This window comes from Heterodontus francisci, unplaced genomic scaffold, assembly GCF_036365525.1.
Source record: "Heterodontus francisci isolate sHetFra1 unplaced genomic scaffold, sHetFra1.hap1 HAP1_SCAFFOLD_75, whole genome shotgun sequence".
NCBI lineage: Eukaryota > Metazoa > Chordata > Chondrichthyes > Heterodontiformes > Heterodontidae > Heterodontus > Heterodontus francisci.
Window position 1 is genome coordinate 2696355 of NW_027141820.1, and position 6418 is coordinate 2702772.

The following is a 6418-nucleotide window of genomic DNA, read 5'->3' on the forward strand; positions in this document are numbered from 1 at the left end:
GTATAGTAAGGTGGATTGACTCTGTTCTCTGCAGCAAAAGCAAGAGTCCAGACGGCTGTGTTGCCTGCCGGTGCCAGGATTCAGGACATCTGCTCAGGGCTGGAGCGAAACATACAATGGGAGGGGGAGGATCCAGTCGTCGTGGTCCATGTCGGTACCAGCGACATAGGCAGGACAAGGATAGAGGTTCTGCAAAGTCAGTATGAGCAACTAGGCACCAAATTAAGAAGCAGAACCGCAAAGTTAATCATCTCTGGATTATTACCTGAGCCATGTGCAAATTGGCATAGGACAAATAAGATTAGAGAAAGTAATGTGCGGCTGAAAGACTGGTGTGGTAGTAGTGGGTTCTGGTTCATGGGGCATTGGCACCAGTACTGGGGAAAGAGGTGGCTGTACCGTTGGGACGGTCTACACCTGAACCGTGCTGGTGCCGATGTTCTAGCGAGCCACATAACGAGGGAAGTAGAGACGGTTTTAAACTGAATAGTGGGGGCAAGGGATCAAATTTGGGAAGATATGGTGAATCAAGGAGGAGAGACAAGGCAAGAGAGAAAGGTATAAATATGGGAAATGATAAACAGACTGTGACAGGAAGAGACAGAATGTACAAATCTAAGAGTAAATCGACAGATAAGGCTAGAGGTTACAAAAATAATAAAAGGACAAAACTAAATGCTCTGTATCTGAATGCATGGAGCATTTGAAACAAAACAGATGAACTGGGAGCACAAATAGAATAAATACGTACGATCTGATAGTCATTACAGAGACATGGCTGCAGGGCGTCATCGATTGGGATGTGAATATTGGAGGTGACATGGCATATTGGAAGGACAGGAAGCTAGGAAAAGGTGGTGGGGTAGCTCTGTTAATTAATGATGGTATTAGCGTAATAGAGAGGGATGACCTGAGTTCTGGAGATCAGGATGCAGAAGCAGTTTGGGTACAAATGAGAAATCATAAAGGCAAGAAGTCACTTGTGGGAGTGGTGTACAGGCCACCTAACATTAACCACACTGTCGGATGGGATATAAAGGAAGAAATAATGGCAGCTTGTCAGAAAGGTACTGTGATAATTATGGGGGATTTTAATCTACATATAGATTGGAAAATTCAGATGGGCAGAGGTAGCCTAGATGAGGAGTACATAGAATATTTTGGGGATAATTTCTTGGAACAATACATTCTGGAGCCAACCAGAGAGCAGGCTATACTAGACCTGGCATTGTGCAACGAGATAGGATTAATTAATGACCTCATAGTTAAGGTGCCCCTAGGTAGTAGCGATTATAATATGATTGAATTTTACATTCAGTTTGAGAGAGAGGAGAGTGGGTCCCAGACTAGTATTTTAAATTTAAATAAGGGCAATTATAAGGTCATGAAAGCAGAGCTAGCTAAAGTGAACTGGCAAATTCGGTTAAGGGATAAGTCAATAGAGATGCAGTGGCAGACATTTAAGGGGATATTTCAGAATACACAGAATAGATACATTTCAACGAGAAAGAAAAGTTCCAAAGGTGGGACTCACCATCCATGGTTCACGAAAACAGTTAAAGATACTATCAAACTTAAAGAAAAAGCCTATAATTGTGCAAAGGTGGGAGGCAGGTCAGAAGATTGGACAGAATATAAAATAAAACAGCAAAGAATTACTAAAAGATTGATAAGGAAGGTAAAATTAGAGTATGAGAGAACGCTCGCAAGGAATTTCAAGACAACTAGTAAGAGTTTCGATAGATATTTTAAAAAGAAAAGAGTTAACAAAGCGACTGTTGGTCCAATAGAAAGTGTGTCTGGGGAATTAATAATGGATAATTAAGAGATGGCAGATGAATTGAACAGATACTTTGCATCGGTCTTCACTATTGAGTATACAAATAACATCCCAGTATTAGCCGGCGATCAGGAAATTGAAGGGATGGAGGAACTCAAGAAAATTACAATCACCAGGGAAGTGGTACTAAACAAATTGTTGGAGCTGCGGGTTGACAAGTCGCCAGGTCCTGAATTGGCTAGTGAGATAGTTGATGCGCTGGTTTTAATATTCCAAAATTCCCTAAATTCGAGAAGGTTCCGTTAGATTGGAAAAGAGTGAATGTAACTCATTTATTCAAAAAGGGAGGGAGACAGAAAGCAGGAAACGACAGGCCAGTTAGCTTAACATTTGTCTTCGGGAAAATGTTTGGAGCTATTACAGAGGATGTTATAGCAGGGCATTTAGAAAAAATTAAGGTAATCAGGCAGAGTCAACATGGTTTTTTGAAAGGGAAATCATGTTCAACCAATTTATTGGAGTTCTTTGAGGGAGTTACATGTGCTGTGGATAAAGGGGAACCAGTGGATGTATTGTATTTCGATTTCCAGAAGGATAAGGTGCCATATCAAAGGTTATTGCAGAAAATAAAAGCTCATGGTGTCGGGGGTAACATATTGGCATGGATAGAAGATTGGCTAGCTGACAGGAAACAGAGAGTCAGCATAAATGGGTCATTTTCTGGTTGGCAAGAAGTAACGAGTGGTGTGCCACAGGGATCTGTGCTGGGGCCTCAACTTTTTACAATTTATATAAATGACTTAGATGAAGGGACCGAAGGTATTGTTACTAAATTTGCTGATCACAAAGATAGGTAGGAAAGTAGGTTGTGAAGAGGACATAAGGGGGCTACAAAGGGATATAGATAGGTTAAGTGATTTGGCAAAGAACTGGCAAATGGAGTATAATGTGGGAAAGTCGGAAATTGTCCACTATGGCAGTAAGAATAAAAAATCATATTATCTAAATGGTGAGAGATTGCAGAGCTCTGAGATGCAGAGGGATCTGGGTGACAGAGGGCATGAATTGCAAAAGGTTAGTATGCAGGTCCAGCACGTAATTAGGAAAGCTAATAGAATGTTATCATTTATCACCATGGGAATTGAATACAATAGTAGGGAGGTTATGCTTCAGCATTACAGGACATTGGTGAGACCTCTTCTGCAGTACTGAGTACTGTACTGGTCTCCTTATTTGCGGAAGGATGTAAATGCATTGGAGGTAGTACAGAGAAAGTTTACGAGACTAATACATGGAATGGGTGGGCTGTCTTACGAGGAAAGATTGGACAAGCTAGGCTTGTCTCCGCCAGAGTTTAGAAGGGAAAGAGGCGACATGATTTGTTATTTAATTTATTAATTAACAAATTAGCTATCCTCCAGTCTTCCGGTACCTCACCCGTGGCTAACGATGATACAAAAATCTCTGCCAGCGCCCCAGCAATCTCCTCCCTTGCTTCCCATAGCATCCTAGGATACATCTGATCAGGCCCTGGGGATTTATCCACCTTAATGCGCTTCAAAACCTCCAACACATCCTCCTTTGTAATGTTGATATGCTGCAGGATATCGCTGTTCCCTCCCTTGAACTCACTAGCTTCCATGACCTTCTCCACGGTAAATACAAACGAGAAATATTAATTTAAGACCTCGCCCATTTCGCGTGGCTTCACACATAGATTGCCACACTGATCCTTCAGGGGACCTACTCTCTCCCTAGCTACCCTTTTACTCTTAATACACTTATAGAATCTTTTAGGATTCTCCTTTATCTTATCTGCCAGGGAAATCTCATGGCCCCTTTTCGCCCTCCTAATTTCCTTCTTAAGTATACTCCTAAAACCCCTATACTTCTGGAGGGACTCGCTCGATCCCAGCTGCCTATACCTGACGTATGCCTCCTTCTTTGTCCTGACCAGACCCTCAATATCCCTCGTCAACCAAGGTTCCCTAAACTTGCCAGCCTTGCCCTTCCATCTATCAGGAACATGCTGGCCCTGAACTCTTCCTATCTCACTTTTAAAAGCCTCCCACTTGCCAGACGTCCCTTTACCTGTAAACAGCCTCTCCCATTCAACTTTTGAGAGTTCCTGTCTGATGCCATGGAAATTAGCCTTCCCCCAATTTAGGACTTCAACCTGAGGACCAGTCCTATTCTTTTTCATAACTATCTTGAAGCTAATAGAGTTATGGTCACTGGTCCCAAAGTGCTCCCCCACTGCCATATCAACCACCTGCCCATCCTCATTTCCTAAGAGGAGATCGAGTGTAGCCCCTTCTCTAGTCGGGCCATCCACGTACTGCTTCAGAAAACTATCCTGGACTCACGTAACAAATTCTTCCCCATCTGATCCCTCAGCACTAAGGCAGTCCCAGTCAATATTAGAGAAGTTAAAATCACCTACTATTACAACCCTATAATTCGTATACCTATCTGTGATTTCCCTCCATATATGCTCCTCCACTTCCCTCTGACTATTGGGGGGCCTATAGTATAATCCCATCAAAGGGATCACCCTTTTATTATTTCTAAGTTCTACCAGTATGGCCTCACTGGACATTCACCCCGGGATATCCTCTCTAAGTACTGCCGTGATGTCCTCCCTAATCAATAGTGTCCTCCTCTCTTACCTCCACCTCTGTCACGCCGGAAGGATCGGTACCGCGGAACATTGAGCTGCCAGTCCTGCCCATCCCTCAACCACGTTTCCGTAATAGCTACAATACCACAATCCCATGTACCGATCCATGCTCTGAGTTCATCTGCCTTACCTGTAAGGATACTTGCATTAAAGTAAATGCAGTTTAGCCCACCAGACCTTCCACGCTCCCTGTCCTGCCCCTTCCTGGCCTGCCTACTGGACTTGCTTGCTTTAACCTCTCCATTTGCCTCAACTATCTCATCGGAGAGACTACTACTTTGGGTCCCACCCCCGCTGCAAGACTAGTTTAAACCCTCCAGTGTATTACTATAAAATCTCCCTACAAGGATATTGGTCCCCTTCCAGTTCAGATGCAACCCGTCCCTCTTGTACAGGTCACCTCTGCACCAGAAGAGATCCCAATGATCCAAGTACCTGAAGCCCTCCCGCCTTCGCCAGTCTTCAGCAATGCATTCATTTGCCTAATCCTCCTATTCCTACCCGCACTAGCACGTGTCACAGGGAGTAATCCTGAGATTACAACCCTAGAGGTCCTGCTCTTTAACCTTCTGCCTAACTTCCTATATTCACTTTGCAGAACCTCATCTCTCTTCCTGCCTATGTCGTTCGTACCAATATGGACCACGATCTCTGGCTGCACACCCTCCCCTTTCAGAATTTCCGGCAGCTGCTCCGAAACATCCTTGACCCTAGTATTAGGGAGGCAACATACCATCCTGGAGTCTCGTTTGCGGCCACAGAAACGCCTATCTGCACCCATTATGATAGAATCCCCTATCACAATAGCTCTTCCACCCCTTTTCCTCCCCTGCTGTGCAGCAGAGCCCTCCGTGGTGGCACGGACCGCGCTGTTGCTCTTTTCCCCTGGGAGGTCATCCCCCCAACAGTAACCAAAGCAGTATCTCTGTTTGAGAGGGGGATGGCCACAGGGGACTCCTGCACTACCTGCCTGCTCCTACTATTCCATCTGGTGGTCACCCATCCATTTTCTGCCTGTGCATCCATTACCTGCGGTGCGACCACCTCACTAAACATGCTATCCATGATGCCCTCAGCTTCGTGGACGCTCCACAGTGAAACCACCCACAGGTCCAGCTCCATAATGCGAGTAGCCAGTAGCTGCAGCTGGATACACTTCCTGCACACATGGTCGTCATGGAGACTGGGAGCGTTCCTGAATCCCCACATAGCGCAGGAGGAGCATATCACGGGGCTGAGCTCTCCTGCCATGACTTACCCTTAGATTAATTAGTTACTCCCTTAATTAAAAAATACTAATGACACTAGGGGCCTTGTTCTACCCACTACAATCTCAAGTCCTTCATAAGCGACACTGAATAAAAAAAACACTTTAGTAGTACTCATCTTATCAGCAGAGGTTTTTTTTTCAAGTAAAAAAACTTTGCCCTTTTCTTTAAGATATTTAAATACACTAACAGCAGTGACTCACCAACCAATCACCTTGCAGCTCTCCTCTGACATCACAGTTGGCTTCTTTTTTTTCAAAACTCCAGCACACTGGAACAGCTCCACTCCACTCCTGGAAGGGAAGAGACTGGGCCTCGATCCTCGGATTGGATTTATAGGCTCCGCTCTCAACGTTCTCCTCATATCGGTGCAGATAGGTCTCCTCCGCTCCGCTCCTCTCCGCTCCCGGAAGGTAATTCTCCAGCTTTTGCAGAAAGGTAGGTCTTAAGCTGTTGCAGTACCTGTTAGAAAGATAGTCTAAGCTATTCTGAAATCATCTTCCAATGTCATCTACATGGAAGCAGGATTTTAAAGGATAAGATGTAGTTTTTAAAAGTCACTTCAATCTTGCTCAAGAGTCTTGACAAAGAAGCCAAGTAAATCTTGATAAAAAGTCATATACATTTAGAGATCTTTTAAAAGCACTTCAATCTTGTTAATAAAAAGTCAGATGTAAATTTAAGAACTCT